At 40.9% G+C, this 24,604-nt stretch overlaps 1 protein-coding gene across 1 annotated transcript in view; it reads right to left on the minus strand.

Moving 5' to 3' along the window:
• Nucleotides 1–24,604, minus strand: part of TBCA (tubulin folding cofactor A) — a 46,337-nt gene that overhangs the window by 19,767 nt on the left and 1,966 nt on the right. The window lies entirely within an intron of this gene.

Here is a 24,604-nt window from a genome sequence, read left to right on the forward strand (position 1 = left end):
TAATCCAATAAATCATATTTATAAAACACCCAGTCCTATTGCACTAGTGTGAACAAGACTTAAAATAACTATACAATTTAAAAAAAATCTTCTCCATTTCCAATCCTGTGCATATGTGGGATGTAGTCCTAAATACTTTATACTTCTCGGCCTTCCAGTGATTGGCAATCAAAATATTGTCTGGCCCTTCAAAACAACAGAGGTACAAAAGATACAGAATTTTCATTTATAAGCAGGATATGGAACTTCTACAGTTCTATGAAAATATATTCTATGAAATTATGCTCCTTTGGCTTTTCCAAATGTTTGGGTAAACATTGTCAGGAGCATTATGAGAACTTTATATGTATTCAGCTGACCGAGTCCAAACTTAGTGCTTGTTTCATTTCTTTCCTAAATTAAGTCATCCAACTTGCAAAGTGCCACTGGGATAAAGTAACTACCTCCCAGATCAGTCAACTCAATTAAAGGGACAACTACAGTTGGTTGAACAAATATTTTATTAAAGAATCAAAACTGATTCTTGAGTTAATCTTGCCTATGTAAATCTCACAAACTTTGGGTCCCCTTATGTTTTCTGTTTCTTAAAGTTTGTAGAGTTTCATTTTCTTACATTAAGGATTGAAGGCACCTTCCTGGTGTTTCCAACTATTTTGAAGGTATCTAACTTCTTTAAAGCAAATAATGGGCAATTTCCTAAAGTGATTACTAAAGGAAGTATAAACTTACTTTCATTTGAAGGCTCCAATTGGGACTAGAACCAAAATACTAAATTTCCTGTTTTCCTGGTTCTCCTAATTTTCTCATGAGGAACAAATGAATGGCGCTCAAAACATGGCTGATCTTGCACCCTCTCTTTCTCCAGAGACAATCAAAGGAGCTGATCTATTTGTCAACTTCTTAGCTGCAGATATTGACTTTGCATCTGTCCATGTTCTTGAGGAAGTTCCCAGAACCCAAGAATAATTTCCAAATGTTAGAAGGTTTCTTTTTATCTTGGCTAACATCAGTGTTCTTGACTCTACAATCAGCAAAGCACCAAGTAAAAATGGGATTCCTATATGAAGCCATGGCTCTCACAAAAGAACATTATTATTTGGCTCAATTTGCCAATAAAGCACCTAGATGGTCTTCCAAGTGGAATATTCTACAAATAGTTAAGTGAGAAGCGTAAATTCTGGGCTGAGTGGGTATCATTATATCTGACAGAAATCAAACACCATATTCTGCAATAAGAATATCATGCCAACTATCAAGCACAGAAGTGAGAGTGCTTGGGGATGCTTTACTTACTTTGAATCAAACAGATTATCAAGTCATCTGTCTGTCAGTTGAAACTCAAGCATGAGAGTACAGCAAGACAATATACAAGCAAGTATAAAAGAAAATTAATGAATACAATGTTTTAGAAGGGCAGTGTCAGTTAACAACTAATTACCACAAAAATGCTGCAGCAGGACGTGAAATAGTTTATGCTAGAAAATCTCACAGTTCACCATGGAGGAATGGGCCAACGTTCTAATATAGCAATGTGAAAGACTGTTCACCAATTATAGTACTTACGGAACCGCCTTCTGCCACCGATAGCCTCCCACTGGCCAGTTCGCTCCCACAGAGAGGGACTCCTCAGGGTGCCGTCAGCCAGGCAATGTCAGCTGGCGACCCCCAGGGGGAGGGCCTTCTCTGTGGCAGCACCTGCCCTCTGGAACAACCTGCCCCCGGAGATACGTAGGAGACCAGATCTCCGTGCTTTTTGCTGTGCCCTCAAAACTTTTCTATTTCACCAAGCTGGGCTGGCGTAACCCCCCCCCCTTAGATATTTTAATTGTAATGGATTTTAGTTAGGATGTTTTAAATCTGGGCCAAAATTTGTTTAATTCTTTTAATAATTTTAAATTTTGTATTGGATGTTTTTTATTCTTGGCTGTTCACCGCCCTGAGTCCAGCAGGAGAAGGGCGGTATAAAAATTTAATAAAAATAAATAAATAAATATAGGAAGCATCTGGCTGGAGTCGTTGCAGTTCAAAGTAGTGCAACCAATTACTGAACCTAAAGGACAATTACTTTTTCAGATTAGCCCACTGCATTTGGATTTTTTGGTAAAATACCTTGGTGTTATTTGTATACAGCAGCAACATCTCTAACGTTTAGTGACAAAAGTTATGCAAAAAATTCAGAAACTTCAAAAGGGCAAAGATTTTTTTTCACAAAACTAAACAATAATTTTGTGGGACAATTCCCACAATTCCTTTGAACAATTCTTATGGGACATCTCTGTTGGATTCCAATGCCAAAGATAATTCAGTGCTTATTCCCACTGCTTTTCAGTTTCTTATTTTTGTCCTCACTTCTTTTTGAAATCCATTACTGTTTCCTTTGCTATTCTGAATCTTCATTTCAGTTATATGCCTAACATTTCTTTCTTTCTTTTTTTTAAAATCACTGAAAATGCTTGATAAGTGGATAAAAAGACAGATCAAAATATATGAACAAACTGAATTGAAAGGTAAACTGTGCAAGATTAAGGAAGGAAAACATCTACAGGTTACAAATAATTTTCCAACCTGCAATTTCAAATGTTGTCTGAATGATATAGCAGCAGCAGCAACTGACTCTCCACAATTCTCCTAGAAAGTAATAGCAGAAACCTTGCCTACCATCTTTCTTCCTACACACCTAAAATTATGCATCAGGTAAAATTGTTTTGTTACTTTGCAAGGACTTACATTTTAATCTATTTGAGTTCAGAGGACTTTATATTTCATACCTGTGTGATTTGAATAAGGTTGAATATTAGTATTTCTAGTATTTAATATAGCTGTTAGTAAACATCTGGTTTGTCTATACTAATCCATGCTTACCCATGACTTAATCCTGAAGAAAAGGAGATATATGGCATGTTCTATTGAAACTACTTGGGGAGGATAGGTTTTTTGGTATCTCATTAGAGTTAACAATCTAGGCCAGAGGTCTTCAAACTTGCCAGCTTTAAGACTTGTGGACTTCAACTCCCAGAATTCTCCAGCCAGCGTAGCTGATCCCCTGTGGAATCTTCCCCATCTGCAGCATTAGAATCTTGGCTATTATAGCATCCAAAATCCAGGAGGACATCAAATACATTATTCCACAGGTTTGCAAATGTGAGGCCTTATGAAACTGGGCTTAAGGGACACAAAGTGGGGTTATTCCTGCTGTATCATCCCTTTTGCTGTTTGACGTTACCCCTAGCTGAGGTGCTTGACTTTATCATCTGGTTAATTTCCCTTACTTACTGCTGGAGAATTTATTTCTTTAGCTTCTAAACACTGCAATCTACTAGGACTAGTGATGGATAACAACCAACCCCAACCAACAAGCGGAAGTTGTAGTTTATAGAGTCCATTTTTATTTAATATACCAAGTTGTGGCTATTCTTGAAAAGGATGACTGGCCACAGTCATGTCTTTGTCACACCATGGCTAGATTATTGCAATGCATTATATATATGAAATGGGCTGGTCTTGAAACTGATTCAGAAACAACAGCTATTGCAAATGCTACTGTTTAATTTCAAATGGATCATGATTGAGAATCATTATAGCCATATTGCAACTTTATTTCTGGAACTGCACTGTTTATTATTTTGTTTCTGGGTTTAATTCATACTACTGGTTACAACTATAAAGCCTTAGAATATAACTTGGGACCTGGATACTTACAAGACTCCCTACCTCAAATATGCTGCCCATCTGGTGCAAAACAGCAGAGGACATGGAAATCACTACCCTTTGGGAGATGGGCAAAAATTAGCCTTCTTTGCAAATGGATCCCTATCTTCTGAAATACTCTGTCCCATCCCCCCCACCAAAATTAGGATGGCTCGATCCTTGCTTATATTCAGGAAGGCAGTTAAAGCACTGTTTTTAAACACAGCCTTTAAGAAAAGATTACTGTTGCTATGTCTAAGTTATGGGTGTGCTATTTTGGAAGGGTTTTTTAATGAAGGGCGGTGAACTTTTGGCAACCAGCTTCAACAGAAAACAAAATTCTTCCCGTTTTTTTTCACAAGGCTGAGGAAAATTCAATAAAGTTATATAAATTTCAGCAACTGCTGGCATTAACTTTAGAAGTTAATTTATCACAGCCAATATGAAAACTTGTGGAGGGGGGGGGTTGTTTGTTTTTTACTAACAACCTGTGTGTGACTGGGTAAAGAGGTTGTTCTTTTAACTGGTAAAAGTGGTTGCAGGTGCCCAGGACATGAATCTCTGAAGCACTGAATATTTAAGTAATAAATTGTTATGTTTTTTCATACTGATAGCTGGTCTACTGTTCCCTTATTATTGGTTATATTATACCAGTTATGAGATTTAAAATCCATAACTGAAATAATAAATATTTGTAAACAAACATAGGCAACCTTTATGCATTTAAAAAGCCTGTTCATAGACAGTGCAGTCAGTTGTTTTCCAGCATATCTACCTACAATGGACCTGGCCCCAGAGGCATGCGATGCCTGAAAAATCAACCTATGGTGAAAAGTCAGGCTCATAAAAATACACTAAATCTATGCTGAAAATGATTATCAATAGTCCTCTTAAGAGGCAGAGAGATGAAGCAGTGCAATGTGCAAACAGCCGTCATCCCTTTATACAATTTCAGCCAGTTGACAGCAACAGACTCACACAATTGTGATGACTGTGTGCATTTGCTTCTTGTTTTAAATCTTATGCTTCCTACTTGAAAGAATCCCTAAATTCAACAGAGGAGCAAGGAGCTGTCATTTCTGCAATTATTATTAAATGACTAGATGATACAATAAAAAACAATCTGCCACAGTAGCAGGGCATTCTTGATATATGATTATAATGTGCAAACACATTCCTATTTATTTAGCATTGCAAACACAATAGCAGACTGTCAATTTAATGGTCAGTTTGTTGGTGTTTTATTCTTATGAAAAATCTAGGTAAAATAACAGAAGTTTTGATTACAGAATCATGCAGTTGGAAGGACTATTTAGACCACTGAGCCAAACTTCTTACTCAGTATAGGAATTCAAATTAAGACATCCGTAATAGGTTATATAGCCTCTAATTGAATATATTAAATTAAGACCAGCCCATTATCCTGCTAGATTATTGGTCAAACTCCTCTCATTGTTTGAAAGTTTTTTTAAAAAAACAATCATAAGTTACCTTATTGTAACTTGAATTCTGAAATAAAAGATAAAATTTTGATCTTCTTTCTGTGAAATTTATGAGAATCAGCTTGGTTCAGTGATTAAGGCACCAAGGAAGACGGAGTTCTAATCACACCTTAGGCATGAAAGCTAGCTTGGTGTTGTGGTCCGCCAGCGGCCTGCACGGATCACGGCTGATCCGACAACGAGGAGGCTGGTGTGGTGTCGCGCCAGCAGTCAGCGCAGCCGGTGCTCGCATTGGACAGCGAGGAGGCTGAAGAGGATGTGGTGCCAGAGGCAGAGACTCAGCCAGGGCATTCAGAACCTCCAGAGGCTCCTTCAAGTGCAGAGGGTGAAGTGGAGGAGCTTCTCCTCAATGCCCGAGCATGCAGGGCTGCCAAAAGGCAGGAGTGGCTACTTGGGAGGAGGAGGTCTCCTCGAGAGTAAGGCTTGAGGATAATTGGCCACTCCCTTAGCCTATTTAAGTCACACACTGTAAGTTTCTTGCTAGAAACAACTTGTAATTATCATCAGAGCATTTTTGGAAAAGTTTTATCGTATCTTGCTTTCTGGGCTGGTTGCCAACCTTTGCCAGACTTTGGTTTATTCTTGCTACTTAATAAATTTGATAAGGACTGTTGGTGTGTGTCGATATCCTCAGGAATCCGGAGCTGGGGCAGAACACTTGGTGACTTTGGGACAGTCACCCTCAGCCCAACTCACCTCATAGAGTATTGTTGTGGGGAGAATAGGAGGAAAGATTGTTTGCTGCCTTGAGTTATTTATTAAAAAATAAAGGCAGGATATAAATAAACAACTTTTCAGATATATGAAAATACTTTTCATATATCATAGATCTACCCTTTCTGTTAAATATATTTCCATATACAAAATCATATCCTTCTCATTGTAAGCATTTCTATGACTAAAATGGCTAACACGTGATGACCATGTGAAGGGGCCTGAACATTTTTGCCTAAGAAGTGTTCTGAGTTTCTCTTCTGAGATTGGTCCCAGTTCATGTAATTTATATGCAGCATCTATGCTATTGTTAAATGGCAGTAAAATTGCAATAGCAGCAATTTCAACTTCGGAGAGGGATTACTTTACTGAAATGAAAAATTGGAACAAAACTCACTTTTCTGGCCATACCGTTGAATCATTGCCAATATTTTTAAATTGCATGTCAGTGGATTTTTGAATACAGCTATTTTTAGTATATTTATTAACAAATATATTTGTAAGAGTGTTTGAAAGAACAGCACAAATTTGAAATAAAATTTCATAGGCTATTCTAGTTTTCAGTCTACAAAACTGGATTTTAAAAGTGTAGATTTAAGCACATTGCTAAACAGTTTTGTTTCTAAGGTATTTTTTTGAAAGGAAATAGTTATTTTCCATCTGGTGTTGGAGGATAAGACCAGTGTATCTGTTTTACTGTAGGGCAATCACAAGAGATTTCAAAACAAGCCATTAAGCTACAGGAGAAAAATAGGTATTTGGCTACAAAAAGGACGTTGTCTCACCTGAACGTCCATTTTCGATGTGCTGCGACTCCAATCCATGGACGGGTAGCTTCTCCTTAGTTGCTGGGCAGAACTGAGTGCTGATCTCCTTCCTGCAAACTGGCCACGCCCACGCTGTCCAATCAGCTCCAGTCTTTCCTCACGAAGGCGCTAGAACACAACTTGAATACTCAAACTGGAACAACAAACACAACTGTCACAAATCCAAATCTAGCAGAAGCCCAAGGGTGGGTATGGATTGGAGTCGCAGCACATCGAAAATGGACGTTCAGGTGAGACAACGTCCTTTTTCCACTGTGCTGCTCCTCCAATCCATGGACGGGATGTACCCAAGTTCACTGCTCAGGGAGGGGGCTGTCTGCTCTCAGAGTCCTGGGCTGTGGCCACCTGTTGTAAAACCCTGCGACCAAAAGAAGCTTCAGCCGAAGCATACAAATCAATTTTATAATGTCGAATAAACGACGAAGCGGAGGACCATGAAGCCGCCCGACAAATCTCCAGAACCGAAGCTTGTGTAGTCCAAGCTGCCGTGGCGGCCGCACTCCTAGTAGAGTGAGCATAAATGTGTGAAGGACGAGGCCGGTCTTGAACGTTGTAGGCAGTCGCTATGCAGGCCTTGATCCAGGGGGTACGGTAGCTGTCGATACTTTCCGCCCCATTGAAGAAGGATGAAAGGAAACAAACAATGCCTCGGTTTGTCTGAAGGATTCTGTACGCCTGATATAGCGACGAAGTGCGCGACGCACGTCCAGAGTGTGCCATAGAGTCTCTGACGGGTGACGAGGATTCGGACAAAAGTCGGGTATTATCACCTCCTGGGTTCTGTGAAACAGCGAATTAACTTTTGGTACAAACGCTGGGTCCAACCTCAGGACAACCCTGTCGCTGTGAAAAATACAGAGTTCTTTGCGTATGGATAGAGCGGTGAGTTCCGACACCCGCCGCGCGGACGTGATCGCCAGAAGAAAGGCGACTTTGAAGGTAAGAAATCTCAGAGATATAGATGCTAAAGGCTCAAACGGTGATGAAGTTAGAGCTTTAAGAACTAGTGGAAGATCCCATGACGGGTACCTATGCACCACTGGTGGTGAGATGTTAGTGGCACCGTGCAGAAACGCCCGGATTCTGGGATTCAAAGAGAGAGAGCGGTGGCTCTCGCAGACGATAACAGTGGAAAGTGCAGCCACCTGGCGTCTCAACGTCGCTGGGGCGAGTCCTTTGGAAAGGCCATCATGTAAAAAGTTCAACACATCTGGGATATCTGGAGAGGTGGGGTCCACATGGTGCCCCAGGCACCAGGTTGTAAAGTCACGCCACGAAGCCTCGTAAATTCGTGTCGTGGAGGGACGTCTGGCTGATTGAATCACAGAGATGACCCCAACGGACAGTCTGTCCTTCTGTAACTGGAGCCGCTCAAACGCCAGGCGGTTAATCGGAGCCATTGCGGATCTGGGTGGACGACGACCCCCTGGCTTAGCAAGTCCGTCCGGACTGGTAACGTCCAAGGCGGGACGATGGAGAGTTCCAGTAGATCCGCATACCAGGGTCTCCGAGGCCATAGCGGGGCTATCAGCAACAGCTCTGCACCTTCTCGGATCAGTTTCCGAATTAAGCGAGGGATTAAAGGAATTGGGGGAAAGGCATAAAGAAGTCCGGTGGGCCACTGGCAACGTAGCGCGTCGCTGCCCTCTGATCGTGTGCTTGGATAGCGTGAGTAGAAGCGGGGTAGCTGGGCGTTCTGGGCTGTGGCAAACATGTCTACCTGAGGTCGGCCGAACCTGTGTGTCAGCTGCTCGAAGATGGCATGGTTCAGGCTCCACTCCGCAGGGTCGATGTGCTCCCTGCTTAGCCAGTCTGCCATCACGTTGGACTGTCCCGAAATGTGGTCTGCCACCAGAGATGCTGTGTGGAGCTCCGCCCAGGCTAACAGTCTCTCGGACTCCATCATCAAGGCCCTGGAGCGTGTGCCCCCCTCTCGATTTATGTGTGCCTTGGTGGTGATGTTGTCCGTTCGGACCAGCACATGTTGTCCCTCTAGGACGTGACGGAAGTGGCGTAATGCGAGACGAACAGCCCTCAATTCCAGCCAATTGATGCTGTTCGCCCGCTCCGCCTGGGACCACTGACCTTGTACCACCGCGTCCTGTAGGTGGGCACCCCAACCCCGAAGACTTGCGTCTGATGTCAAGACCAGTCGGTTGGGTTCAAGAAACAGACACCCCTTCTGAAGTGCGGGAGACCTCCACCACCGAAGAGATAGGCGAACCTGAGGAGGTAAGACAATCGGAAAACTGGAGGTGCTGCGGCCCTGTCTCTGAAAGGGAAGTAGTCGCCACTGCAGGGGGCGGGCATGCCTGCGAGCCCACGGCACGATGGATATGCAGGACACCATCTTCCCTAGCAGTTGAGATAAGAGGAGTAGTGGCACTTTCCTCTGGTCCTGTACCTGTGTGACCATCGCTCTGAGGTCCTGAATGCGAGTCGGGGACAAAAAGACCTGGCCCAGTCGTGAATCGATTATCGCTCCCAAATGTTGGAGGCGGGTCGTTGGGTACATATGGCTCTTTTGACGGTTGATGGAAAAACCGTGGGCCTGGAATATCTCCAACACCAACTCCATGTCCTTCATTGCTTGATCCGGGGAAGGCGACATGACGATGATATCGTCCAGGTAACACATCAAACGGATTGTGTGAGTCCTGACCGCCGCTGCCACTACCTCTACCAGTTTGGTGAAGGTCCTGGGCGCCGATGATAACCCGAAAGGCATCGCGCGGTATTGATAGTGGTGGTTGTTGTAGGCAAACCTCAGGTAATGACGGTGGGCCGGATGTATTGGGACATGTAAGTAGGCCTCGCGCAGGTCCACAGATTGCAGAAAGTCGTTGGGTCTGACAGCCGTCAGAATCGAACGAAGAGACTGCATCTTGAACCTGCGATACCGAACATATCGGTTGAGTCCTTTTAGGTTCAAGATGGCTCTGTGACCCCCCGATGACTTGGGCACCAGAAACAAGGTAGCGTAAAATCCAGTGCATTCCTGTCCCTGGGGCACTGGCTCTATCGCTTTGATTGAGAGAAGGTGGAATATCTCCGAGTCCATGAGTTTCCTCTTTAGGGAACAATGTGGGACAGGACAGGTGCGAAACCTGATGGGTGGAGTGGAGTGGAATTCGATGCGAAGGCCCTGCTGGATCGTGGACCTGATCCAGGCATCCGATGTTGAAAGGTCCCACTGGAGGTGGAAGAGCTGGAGTCGACCCCCAATAGGACCTGACTCGGGGGCGTTACTTGCCCCTGTGAGCCTGCCGGTAACTGGATCCTTGGAAGGGGCGCTTTGGCTGGGACTGGCCCCTGGACCTGTCTCGGAATTGATGCCTGTCGGTGGTCCTATCCGAAGACTGGAAATATGGTCGAGACAAGTAGGGTCCGCCTGACCCTGAGTAGGCCCGAAAGGGCTGACGCTGAGAATAAGGGGTGTATCTCCTCTCAGGTCTACGAAAGGAGGACGGGAGGACTTTGCGTTTATCCTTGTCCTCTATCAAGATAGGTTCGAGTGCGGCACCAAAGAGAGAAGGAGCTGAGTACGGGGCCGACGCCAACTTCCATTTAGCTCTGGCATCCGCCCTCCAGGTACGGAGCCAAAACAAACGGCGATTTGTCACAGATGCTGCCATGGATCTGGAGGCGAATTTGGCCGCTGTGAGTGAGGCGTCGGCCAAATACTCCGTTGCGGCCACTAACTTATTAATGTCCTGATGTAGCCGTGTATCATCAGGAGGTAATCTCTCCTGCAATTGCCTGAGCCAGATTAAAGCAGCGAGATTAAAAAATGATGTTGCTGTGGCCGCCTTTATTGCCCAAGCCGCCGCTTGGTGCGCTTTCCGAAATCCGAGCTCCATTTTACGGTCTTCAGCCCTGAGACCATCCACAATGTCTGAAGTCAATAAAGAAGAGGTGGACAGACTAGCCACCGGGGAATCCACCAAAGGTAAGGCCAATGTATCTTCTAGCTCTTTTGCGGAAGCATAAAGCCGTTTGTCAATGCCACTGGGTGAAGATAAGGAGCCAGGTTGGCCGAAGGCAGAATTGATGACATTTGAGAATAACGGTGGGTAAGGAATGACGTCTTGATCCGGTTTTGACACGTGAAAAAGGGCATCATGTGGAGTTGATGATGATGATTGAGAAGTACTGTCCGGTTGCTCCGAAATGCCAAACTTTGTGGTAATTTTGGCTTTGTGGAGCAATGATTTAAATACAGAAGGACGGAAGAGACTAGTGAAGACAGGTTTATCCGGTGGAAGTCCCTCGTCCTCCGAAAATTCAACGTCCTCCAGGCAAATCTCTCCCGATTCAAATTCATCCGAGGAATCATCATCTTTCTGGTGAGTAGCAACATGTACAGGTCTGGGTTCAGCATGAGCTGGAACCGGTGGAACAATTGGATGAGGAGTGGCACCCACTGCTCCCTGCTGTATTCCAGCTGCCAGAATCTTAGCCAACGCATCCGACAAGGCTGCTTGAAAATTAACTGGATTGTCCGATGTTTCAGGTCGAAGACCAGCAGCCGTCGGTGTAAAGGTCGCTTCAGGTAGACGACGTTGAGCAGAAGAACCGGCTGGTATGGATTGGTGTGACACATCAGGCAGTGACATAGACACGCCCCTGGAGTGGCAAAGATTGGAAGGGGGTTGCAAAGTCTCTCTGCCGGAATTGGACCTCACTTGAGAGGCTCTGGAAGGACCTGCTCCATCATCCATGGTGGAAGGCTGTCCCTGAGTCGATAACTCCTGTCGTGCCCTTTCAAACTGTTTTTCCAAAATTTGATGTCTGCGTTGCTCAGCCCTTGTAGACCCTTTGCGCTGTCTGGTCTTGGCCTTGCTTGAACGAGCCTGCTGTTGAGGTCGTGGAGGGGAGCAGTCTAAATCAGAGTCAGAGGATAGAGGAATATCCGCCATATTGCTTGACAGGAGGGCGAAAAAGTCAACTGACCAGGACTCTCAACAGTTGAGTGTGTGTGTCCCGCAGGTTAAGCAGCACTAGGCTCAGAAGTCGCTGAGCTCTGGCTTTAGGGCAGATAGGCCTCAACACAGGGTGGTAGAGGTAGAAATTCCACCCTGAATAAGCCCCTGGAGAAGTGGGTCAAAGGCTCAGAAGCCGCTGAGCTCAAGCCCGAAATAAAATTAGCCTTACAATTATTTATGGCCACCAAAGCAATCCCAGGGTTTTGTGAGGGCCCGCAATCTTTCACAAAATGGCCGCCGCCACCTCTGTAATGGCGGCCGTCGCTCCGATGTTTGCCCGGCGGGAAACTCTGACAGAAGGCAAAGGGCGCCCTTGCGCCTGATCGCTCCTCTTCGCAGCCAAGCCAACACAGCTGTGATCGTGCCCGCGTAGCAGCGCCTCCCCGACTTGCGATCCGGCGAGAAGCGGCTATAGGGAAGCCGGGCGCGCGAAGCGCCTCTCAGCTGTTCGCTCCCTCTCCCGGGCAATTTTAAATTGAGTTCACTGCAACGAAGCGGCGATAAGAACGCCGGGCGCGCGAAGCGCCTCTCAGCTGCTCGCTCCTCTCCCGGCCAATTTAAATTGAATCCTATGCAAACGGAGTCGCCAGTGACTCGTGTTGTGGCGACTCCTGACCTACCGCCTCGATGACAATGGCGGCGATCAACGGCGTCCACGCGGATCCGCCCAGCCGGGTCGAATCCGGAGGTCTCTGGCCTAATCAATTAGGCAGGGCCTACGGCCTGGAGCCCCAGGCTCGCGCGCGCCCCAACAGCCTCAAATAAATTGGTGGTTTCAATAAACAAAGGAATGAAGGGGAAGGAGACAAAAATAATAAACCAAAATAATAAACAAGGAATTAAATTTAGTTTAACTGTAGAGCACTCAAAAAAAACCAGTTCTCACAGCAACTGAGTGAGAAAGACTGGAGCTGATTGGACAGCGTGGGCGTGGCCAGTTTGCAGGAAGGAGATCAGCACTCAGTTCTGCCCAGCAACTAAGGAGAAGCTACCCGTCCATGGATTGGAGGAGCAGCACAGTGGAAAACTATACATACTGATGTGGTCCTAAGACAGCTCCAATGAACATAACAAGAAACCCTTTGAATAAATATGTATCATACTTTGCTAAAGAGTAAGGGGACCAGACTTGCTTGTCTAATAAATGGTTAAAGGGTGTTTTTAAGGCCCAAAGATACACTTGCTAAATACAGGGACACTTATCCATCTCTCTATCCACTCCTCTACAGCAATGTTCTTCTCACACTGACCCTTGAACCACATTCATTCATTCATTCATTCATTTATTTGTTCAATTTATATGCCGCCTTTCTCCGAAGACTCAGGGACATCTAAGACACACAAGAGCAGCCACTGTTTTCTGCTATTGAAATAAGGAATCATGTCACACATCACAGAGATAATTGCTGTGAGTGGAAGGAAGATTAAGAGAATCCAATAATAAAATTAAATAATTGCAAAACCAGGGAATGTTTTTTCCTCTGTGAAATGGAAGAGGACTCGGGAATATGATAGAAGTGTATCAGAGCAAGTACTTCTGGAAAGGGAAGCATGAACTCTAGAAAAAAATCAATTAAATGAAATATATATTTTTGATAAATATGGTGCCAGTACAATCTTTAGATTCACAATCCCTAAACTCCCAAGTCTTATTTAATTGTCTGTTGCTTCTGACTCAGTATCTTCCAAATACACTTTATATTATATAAAGCATTATTCAGGAAACCCCAGCAGAATAATAATTCAGGCAAAACTCAGATTCAACAAATTATGTCCATTAACCAAAGTCCAGTTTGCTACACAGTCTGAATATAATCTGTAAACCTAGCATTTAATCTATTAAACACTGAAACAGGAGTGATCTAAGTATCAACAGCTCATGTTATGTTATCTAGTACAGACATTTATATCACTATAATAAAATTCTGTGGTTAACTTACTTAAAAATAAATGTAACTACTTCTTTACACTACTCTTATTTCCCCCCAAAAAACATTACATAGTTGTAATATTATTACAAGAAAATGCCTCAAGGAAAACTGATGGGAATGTTGCCCAAATCACTGTAAATCTACTTACTCCAGCCAAATTGATTTAACACAGTAAAAATGTTATGGAACTTGCTTTTCAGGCTAGTCATTCAGCCTGAGCATATGGGGACTTGCTAAGAGAATCAATGCATAAATATAACTAAATAAAAACTACACTGAGGAATCAACTGATTAAATTTCCCCTATTTTTAAAGCTAAGTAATTGTCTAGTTTCTCTCCTTCTGTCAGTATATTTGCTTATAAGCACTGGGCACATATTTTAAGAATTCCAGTAACACCAATGTCAACATTTTGTTTTCGGCAGAATTCTGAGGGTTATATTTTGTTTTTTTTTAAAAGCTCATTTATGTGCATTGGATTAATTCTTCATCTCAAATCCTGTCACTGAAGCCAATGAATCTGAAGACCATTTTTAAGATAATATAAATATGAAACATTAATGACAAGAAAAAAACCAGAAATATAATTTGTATAAGAGAATATCATTATATAGAGAAAACTATTCTGATCTCCAAAACAGCCCACTGATATATCAAGTCAACATTTCTGTATCTGGATGGCTGAATCCTAATTTTATGCTCCATGCCAAAGAAATAGAATTGTCTCTAAAATATATTTTCATATAAAAATAAAAAATATCACTACAAATCACAGAATTAAATAAAAAAATAATATACCATGTGCTAATCACAAAGAATATGCAGTATGGCACAATACTGAACACATGGCAATATAATCATAGTATGTAATAGAGCCTTTAAGCTAAAAAGTCCTTGACATATAATAAAATCAGCATACATGCATTCTGATTAGAAGGCAAGACATTTTTAAAGAACTTCTCAGGGGCCTAAGAAAAAGAAATGCATTAGTGCTTTTTTAAATTTTAAGAGAACTGATTACAAATGTAATTCTGGTAGGAGTCAATCTTTGAATAACTCTATGAGTGTTCAGGATTTTTAAGTAAGTATTATTAGTTTTAGGACTGAATCATTTCAAAAATTCTGAAGAAGTCTTTCAGGCCCCAGTTCCTTTGAGCGGAGTACCTCTCTATTGTTTATTTTTTTCGAAAGCCCTCCCAAAAGGCGCTATTGGAACAATAATAAAACTTTTTGCAAATTTCATCTAAAATTATGGCTGAAATTAATATTGGAGTAAGGAGAAGTTCAGAGGTTGCAGCTCAGTGTTCCCCAAAATGACAATATTATTAGACACTAAGTCAATAATTTATCTTCTACTTCAGCTAATTTTTTAACTATAAATTTACAAAAGTGATATAAAAGGTTCACTAGACAATTCTAATTATGTTTACAAAAAAAGTACATTTGGAATTTTTAATTAACTATTTTAGAAAGTTAAGATAGCTATAAACCAATAAAAAAATCTGGCTTTGTGAAAATATTTCAATATTTTGAGTAAGGCTTTTTAATAACTAAGCTTCAACAGTTGTAAACCAGTCAACCATTTCAAAGTCAAAGGCTATGATCCAGAACTTCATCTGCACAACAAGATCCTACTGCCAACTATGGCAGATGGAGCTTTGCATTCTCACAGCTGGCAACAGGGAAGTCCTTGTGCACACAGGACTTCCTGGATAGATCATATAACTAAAGTGGACAGCTAAGAAACTAAAAATTCCTAATCCTAGCAAATTTGTTTGCTTTTATTAAATAATCATATTTTAAATTTCCCTAGCTTATGAGGAAAGCTATAAAGCTTTGTTTCTCATTTTTTTTTAAAAAATAAGTCACATAGCTAAAAGTATCAAATTGTTAATTTGCAATTTAGATTTTCTTCTGGCATTTGACTACAATGGGCCTAGGCCACTATTGTGCAGTAACAAATTATCCTTTTAAAAAAGGAATGCTCTTCACTTTTTACTTTTATATAAATTTATCAATAGACTTTAGAGTATATAATAAATAGTTATGGTATATTAAATTGTACAGCAATCATACCATAATCATAAGCATACTCTCAGAAATAAATGCTTTGAGTTCCCAGGAACTTATTTTCAGCTAAATTAATACAGAACTGCATATTTAATATCAAAAATTTGTAACCTGAAAATTACTATAGGTAATTGTTCAGGGTATATGTACCCTGAATAGTGGTACTCTATGTAACTATTTTCTATACCTTAAAGTCTGATATTGCAAGCAAAAAATAGATAAACCTACATACTGTAGGAGAAGGCAGTATTCTTCCTAAAATCGTTCAGTTTTAGCAAAGTTAATTTTTTTGCATAAAAATTGTTGGTGAAGCAAGCCACCACCTAGATAGTTAAAATTTCTGAGGAAAAAACAAAAGAGCTGTATTAGGAACTCAAAAGCAATTGATTAGAAAGGTTAATAGGTCATAATTTTGTATTCTGAATGAGATATACGAAATTTTAATCCCAAAAATACTTGTTCAAGTGTCAACCTGATCATATTATTTAGAATTTTTAAGAATTAAAAATTTAAATGATTAATATTTACTAGGGCAGTGATGGCTAAACTTTTTGCCATTGCGTGCCAGGAGGGGTGGGTGGGGGAGATTTGCGCGCATGCATGCCCACACCCATAATTCTATGTACCCCGCCCTGCACATGCGTGCGCAATCCCACCACCCCCGCTCCTGGTAGGCCCGTTTTACTTTCTCACCTGGCTCCAGATCCTCTCTATGCATCTGGGGAGGGCGAAAGCAGCCTTCCCCACTCCGTCAGAGGCCCTCCAGAGGCCTGAAATGGTCCATTTCCCAGTGGAACAGGAAATGACTTTTTTGCTGTCTCCAAGCCTCTCTAGGAGTCTCTAGAGGCTGGGGAAAGCAAAAAATGTGACTTCCTGTCCCACCGGGAGTTGGGAAATGGGCCGTTTCAGGCTTCTGGAGGGCCTCTGAGGAAGTGGGGAAGGCTGTTTTTGCCCTCCCCAGATGCATAAAGAGGATCTGGAGCCAGGTGAGAAAGAAAAACGGGCCTCCCCCCCCCGGCCCTCCGGAGGCAGGAAACAGCCTGTTTCCCTACTTCTGGTGGGCCCAGAAGGCCCGAAAATCAGCTGGCTGGTGTGTGCATGTGCGCCAGAGCTGAGCTGGCATGCCCACTGATATGGCTATGTGTGCCATAGGTTCGCTGTCACGGTACTAGGGAATAAAACAATTAAAAATTTAAACAGTTTAACATTAAACTCATCAATATCTAACCTTTTATCCTAGACTTTTTGAAGTTAAGGCAGCAACATCTAGCATATGATTATGTGTCATGTATGCATTAGAGTCCTGTCAGATTGGAAAGGCATGTAAACCACAGAAAATGTGATGCGAATGTATGGACATACAGTATGTGTACAGGCAGGAATATTTTTTTAAGGAAATGCTACCTTCTAAGGTCCCAAAAATACAGATATTCTAATAAAGAAAACTCATATTTACAAACTGTATCATACAATAATTGGGCACTCTGTGAATGAAAGTTTGAGCAGAGCTAACCATAAAGTGCTCTACCATTTCCTTCTGATCAGCTGTGACTTGGGAGGCAGAGAATAGATGGGGGCGGGGCCAGTCAGAATTTTTACTACCGGTTCTCCGAACTACTCAAAATTTCCGCTACCGGTTCTCCAGAACTGGCCAGAACCTGCTGAAACTCCCCTCTGGTTCCTGATGAATGTTTTCAGAAGGGGGTGGGCCTATCAGAAATAAATGATTACATTAAACAGTCATCTTCTCCATTCCAAACCAAAACAAATTATTTGTTCTTTGTTCAAATTTCTACACCAATATATATTTCTGCATTAGAGAAGGCAAGGAAATTCAGCATTACGTCAAAAAATCTAACCCGGAATATATATATGATATATTCCAAGATATCCCAACAGCATAATAAGGAAAACAAAGACTAAAATAAGTCGTTCATTGCCTGGTTTGAATGTGACACTTATTTTAGTTTTTGTTTTAAGTGTCACATTCAAACCAGGCAATGAATGACTTTTTGCATTAGTGAAATTTTGCAGAAATAGAACGTTCATTTAGTTTAGAACATGTTTTACTTATTTATTCAGTTTCTCATCATACATCTAAAATCCTGATTCTGAAATACTTGTATTTTAATTAGCATATTTTTTGGTGTATAAGATGCACTTCCCCCCCACAAAAAAGTGGGTGGAAATGTCTGTGCGTCTTATATAGTGAACGCTGCCGAAGCCCCACCCACCCACCAGCCCCCACCCTTCGGCCTCTGTTTCCCAGCAATTTACCTCCTTGCAGCAAATAGCAAACAGTCTGCTCAGTTTCAGCACAGCCTGATTTAGCACAAGCAGCTGATTGGCAGTTGAATCGGCCTCCCGGAATACCGCCTATCAGCTGTTCCAGGCTGCAGGGATACTGCCACCCATCGCTGCTGCTGCCTATTGCCTCCACACACCACATTTTTGGCCTCTGCATGTCCCGTTTTCGGCCTCCGTGTGCCCCATTTTCTGCCTCCGCACATCCCGTTTTTGGCCCGTTCCAGGCAGCAGGGATAAGCTGTGGCAATCCCCACCGCCTGGAACAGGCCAAAAACGGGACGTGCAGAGCCCAAAAATGGGGCATGCGGAGGCAGCGATAGGCGGCAGCAACGATGGGCGGCAGCGATCCCTGCAGCCTGGAACAGCTGATAGGCGGTATTCCAGGAGGCCGATCCAACCACAAATTAGCTGCTTGTGCTAAATCAGGCTGTGCTGAAGCTGACCAGGTTGTTTGTTATTTGCTGCAAAGAGGTAAATTGCTGAGAGGCAGATTTTTTCCCCCTTGTTTTCCTCCCCAAAAGCTAGGTGCGTCTTATACTTCGGAGCATCTTATAGTCTGAAAAATACAGTACTGCTGTTTTTAAATATGCCAACTGAATCTATCGCCATTGACAAGAATGGAATTTTATGACTAGAATCTGGTGCCCTTCACATATGTCAACTTTAGGACCCAAAAACTCCACCTAGTATGGTCAAATAATCCAAAATACGACCACATAATCCTGTCTATTTTAACACGGAGGTTAAAAGAGAGATCCAAACGCAGTTATTTTAACTAGTAACAGTATTACATTTTAGTTAGATTAAATCACCGTTTTACCTCAATTAGTAGATCATGTTTAATGGACAAAATCTGCTGAACATGGATATATGCCTTGCTTGAACAACACTATAACTGAAAGAAGACAGAGGGGGAAGGGAACAAAGTCTCTAAGAAGATCAGTGGAGGGGGCAACTGGCAGACTATACCACACTAAGTGCTGCTCATGAAGAGGAAGAAGGGAGATACTGTGAAGAGAGAGGCAATATGCCCTGCCATGCCCACCAGTTTTTCCTACTTGCTGTGGTTGGGCTGTCACTCTTCAGTTTATCTGTCTATTAAATAAAAGGTGCACTATGATGTAATTATATCAGAAATAGAAGTTTTTCCTAGTTTTCAGGAACAAAAATGTTTTTGGTTTCTTAAAAAAACTTGTTAATAGGTTATTTAACATTTGGCATTGCGACTGCTTTATATAGCACAGCAAGAATATACTAAAGCTGCAGGCATGAGAACAAACTTGAAAATTCCATTTTTGGAAAGGTGATTTTTAAAAAGTCTGACTTACCCCAAAAAATCAATACACTTCTCCCATAGGTTCATGATGCAAAATTCTATAATCAAGGCTTGTAGATTTGTAATTATGGTATGTCAGCTACATTTAAAGAAGAGTGTTAAAAGATTGTTAAAGTTAAACTAACACAATTGCAATGTGAATTGTCTTAGTCTCATTCTAATCTACTGGTGTCAGTTTCATTTAATCAGAAAGAAACTATGGGCAAATGTCAGTACTACTTTCACATGTCCCTAATATACTGCATTCATTTAGCAGCTTTTAATGCCTCTGTGATATTGAAATAGCTAAAAAAAGAGAGCAGTTTAACAGGAAAATGAAGACAACATTTAAAAAATCAACATCTATTAGTTAAAGCAAAAATATTACGCTAATTGCAGCTACTCTTCAGTGATATACGTAGATTCCACATCATTTCATAAAATCCAGCTATTAAGCATATAATAGGAATAGCAATAACATTTAGGCTTATATACTCTTTACAGCACTTTCTGGGCAGTTTACAATTATTTGCATATTGCCCCCAATAATCTGGGTCCTCATTTTACTGACCTCGGAAGAATGGAAGTCAGCCTTAAGGATCAAACACTAGGCTCTGGGCAGTTTGCCTGCAATACTGCACTTTAACCACTGTGCCACCAGGGCTCTAAGAAATTAATTACTGCACAATAAAAATACAAGGATCCAAGAAGAGTAATAAAATGTTCAATTTATTCCTATTAGTAGAGTGATGGTTAACACAGATGAACTACTTTGCCCACCCAAAAAAACCCTCATACTTTCCCAAAACTGAATTCTGCATGCACTGAGTTACTGTGGAAGGAGAGCTCAGATTTCCAAAACCAAATAATTTTGATTTTCAATATATAGCAAAAACCAGCCATTTCTTTTAACTGCCCATGAAAAATATATCCATGAAGATTAGAATCTATAGAATTATTGGATCCAACCAAAATGATGCCTGGTAAGACAAAAGGCACAGTGGTATTTCTCTATTAGTATTACTTAAAGTTGCAAAGACAAATAAAGGCCAAACTGATATTTTAAAGAAATATATTTATATTTAAGGTATACTGGTGCAAATGATATTTAGAAATAATATTTTCATTCATTCATACTACCATCAAGCCTTGAAGACTTGTCTCCCTAACCCTGGTCGAATTCTATTAGAGAAATTTAAGTAGAAGTGTGCATGAGGTGTTTATGGGTAATACTTATAAACAGTAGCCAATAACACTTTTGTAGAGACTCTGTATACCGTGCTCAGCATTACATTACTGTATATGATCCAAAAATTCCTGTATCTCCAGTGAAAATATACGAGTGTGGTTGGTTGTGGTCAGTTCCTTAATATAAGAAATATGAGGATAATATACTCAGTCATATGCTGGCCAACTCATCATCATTCATGGGATAAACCTGATCCAATGGATGACTACAAGAAATTTATTTTGTGTCTCATCTTTCTCCTCTGGTGATTAACAAAATTTAACAGACAAAAAGAAAAGATAAAAAAATAAAGATAAAATTAAAACAAATGTTGGCTAATTAACAATTAGAAACTTGACCAAAAAAAGGTACATCTTTAGATTTTCTAAATGCTGAGAAAGTGGGGTACAGAGTGCATTACGATACATAAAGTCCTCTGCTATGAGCCAGAAAGATGGACCTTTGATAGCATGGTCATTTCAAAATTATCTTTCCAGCAGATTTAACAGCCAATTGGACTGTAAACTGATTGATTAAAAGTCAATATTAAGTTAAATTGTACCTGATAAGCAATAGGCAAGTAGTGCAGGTATTTCAATACAATCATCATGATTCACATATCTCACAAAAATCATAGTGTAGTTGCTATATTTGGTACCAAATGCAACCACTTCAAAAGGAACATTATAAGGAGCAAATTCAGGAATAATTAAGGGTTAAAAAGCACTCCCAGCTTATGAAACTACTCTTTAATGGGAGCAAATACCACAATCAGAATATGAATGCTGACAAATAACATCTTTGGATTGCTGGATTTACCCTTTCCAGGCAATTATCAAATTTAAGGAGTATTTAACAGATTGACTGCTCTACTGCTCCTTACTTTGCAGAAGAAAGCAACGTGTCATCAATATGACTACCCTCAGCATATTCAGATGGATGCTGAAGAATATTGGGGACACTAGATGAACAGCCTATGTGTCAAATAATTGATCTTCATCATCTTCTAAGTATAACTTGACAAAGTCATTGGGAGTTGGTGGTATACAAACTAGGAAGAAGCGGTGGTCATTTGGAAGGATATCACACTGAAAGATACTGAAACCTACCAAGAAGTCCAAAAGAACACTCACAGTGACATTCCACAGAACACTTATCCAACCAATCAAATCAGTTGCAGTTACATGCTAGGGAAAGTTCACTGAAATATGAGCGGATCAATCAGCATCATTGAGATGTGCCTGGTCCTGCAAAGCTATTATTTTTTTCAGAAATCAAATTCTTAAAATTGGCTTAGAGATGCACTACTCTCCAGCTCCAAAGAAGGGTTTCTTCAGCACAGGTCTTATTAGCTATGCATATTTTGAAAGTGATTTGGAAAAAATGCTTCAAGCCTTATGCAAACACAGCACATTTCTACTATTACATGCATCATTTTTAGATTTCTAGAAAAATGCTTTTGTACTGGCCACTTCTGCAGCAGAATGGGATGTCAAATGGGCCTTATTCTATGATAGATCTGATTATCTTGAAAGTTCTTCTACTGCTAATATCCTATTTGCTTCACTGTCAGAACCCTTATAAACGAACAAGCTGATGTGGCCATGTAAACAAAAACATCCAAATCTCTGATGTGTATCAGCCAGGGAATTGACAATTATAACCAACAAACAATTATGAAAATTGCTTAAGTACATTTAAGAACCATCCAGGTCCATCAGGCATTTAAGTCACACCATTTTACCTAGATTTCTGGCCCAGCAAAGATTTGTTTAACTGCTTCCTACACAATTATCACAATGGTATAGAATCAACTAGTTATGATGGAATAGAAATTTTATTCCCCAATTCTAACTTCTAGGGCAGGAGTGTCAAACTGGCAGCCTGCGGGCCGGATGTGTCATGTGCAGGACACGCCCACCATTTTTTGAAGGCAAAAGATGTCGTGATACGTCTAGTGACATCAACATGACACAGGGAGTTTGACACCTGTGATCTAGGGAATACAGCCGAGAAAATAAAAATTCCTTTACTGAAAAATCAGTCTCAACAACTGGACACAGCCATTACCTACAGTCAAAAAAGGAACATATACATTCTGTTAAGATCCACAGACTGAAGAAACAGAAATAAAACAATTCAAGCAATGCAACTTTAAGGTGCTATCAGATATGAGGTTGGTTGTTTTTTGGGCAAGGAGTTTCTTACTGGAATAGTGGTAAGCTGAGAAGATTAAGAAATATGTTAGTGAATTTTATTTAAAGAAAGCACATTCAGAGAAATTTACAATAAAAAGTTTGTGTTTTATGTGTGTATGCATACCAGGACTGTGCAAAACATCCTTGAAACAGATAATTTTTTTATGTTGTGAAGGCCTTTCCAGATTGTCATTATATTTAAGTGCATGAAGAACCATATCACTTATCCAGCAGTCAAAGCAAGTGTTTCGTTCTGTGTGCGCACACAGAAAACCCATGAAAACTCTTGAGGTCTAGAAAGCAGCTCAGGTATGTACATACAAGCTAAGTATGGACTCTGAAACATACAAATCATAAATAAGCAAACAATTTAAAATACAGGAAATTCTCACTTACCAACCACAACAACTTTACTGCTAAGCAACAAAGTTGAAAGGGGAAACTTCATATGACTGTGCAGACTTAAATCAATTTCATTTAAGTGAAGCACTCCGTCAGTGAATCTGATGTTACATGACTGCAACTTGTGACTTCCTGAGGGCTTCACCATCGACTTTCAAAAGCCAGCTGTGAAAATCACAAATGGGGATCATATGACTATGGAATGGTGTACCTGTCATAAATGTGCACCAGTTACCAAGAGCTTGAATCATGGCCATGAGACCACTGCAACTTTGAGGACCATCATAGATCTCCTTTTTCAGCACCATCATAATTTTGAACATTCACTGAGCAAGAGGTCAGTAGGCGAGAACTACCTGTAGAACATTGAGTTGTACATTGACAACAAAAACTGATCAAGTTATTTACTATCTATTTTGGTAATACCTAACAAATGAAGTAGTGTTTTTATCTGAGAGGAAGATGTTCTGAATTTAAAATACGCTACCAACTTCCACAGGAACAGAAAGAAAAAATATTGTAAACTCAAAAGTTCTATTCACTGCTCACCTTGTCAAATTAGCATTGCCAATGCCAGCTGAAAGATGTCCTAGACTATTCCCCCAAATGTGTCATTTTTGCCTGTATATATACATCAGTCAGAAACCATGCTCCAAAAAAGGGGGAGGGTCAGAAGAAAAAGAGTTAATAGGTGTTGATTAAAATTAATTGCCTGTAAAATAAGATATGTCATTTGTAAAACTAATTGATTCTCATCCGCATATGGCACTCATTCTCTTTCACACACACAAAAATACACAACTACACATGCACATTTCCCTTCCCCCCCAAAAGGAAGAGCCAATAAGGAAAGAACCCCCAGGATGAAGCTGTGATAAGAGAAATAAGTGCTGTCCTGGAAAGGGAAAATAAGGGTACAAAATTTCCTGGAGGAAAAAAGAAAAAAGGGACAAAAAGAAAGATAACCTGTGTTTTGTACGTTTGTACATACATCCACCCACTTAACAAGCAGAGGCTTGTCTTCAGACTTGCCAAGACATCTAACTTTTCAGCAGCAATGTATTCAGTCCTTTGCACCTCATGCTTATATTTTTATTTTGAAAAGTTTCTAGTTATATGAAGGAATGTTAAGAGGAGACTCTGTACTTTCAGGTATTATTAGGGATTAAATACATTTTTGTTGGTGCTGAAATAAGAAAGTTGATATGTCTCTCAGGGAAGTACATTACAGAAACTGGACAAAAATATTTTCTTCCCCATGACATGTTAAACCTACAAAAACTGCAACGTTTTGCTGCAGACCAAATTCTGAATTTGATTCATTAACTGATCATTAAGTCTTTTCATAACCTGCTATAATATTAAGATTACCATTATAAAAGCTGGTGAATCCATGACAATACTGTGTTACTTAACTGTAACCCCATTTCTATCCTCCC

Source organism: Pituophis catenifer, unplaced genomic scaffold (genome assembly GCF_029215685.1).
Source record: "Pituophis catenifer annectens isolate HBS135680 unplaced genomic scaffold, rPitCat1.0.hap2 SCAF_2, whole genome shotgun sequence".
NCBI lineage: Eukaryota > Metazoa > Chordata > Lepidosauria > Squamata > Colubridae > Pituophis > Pituophis catenifer.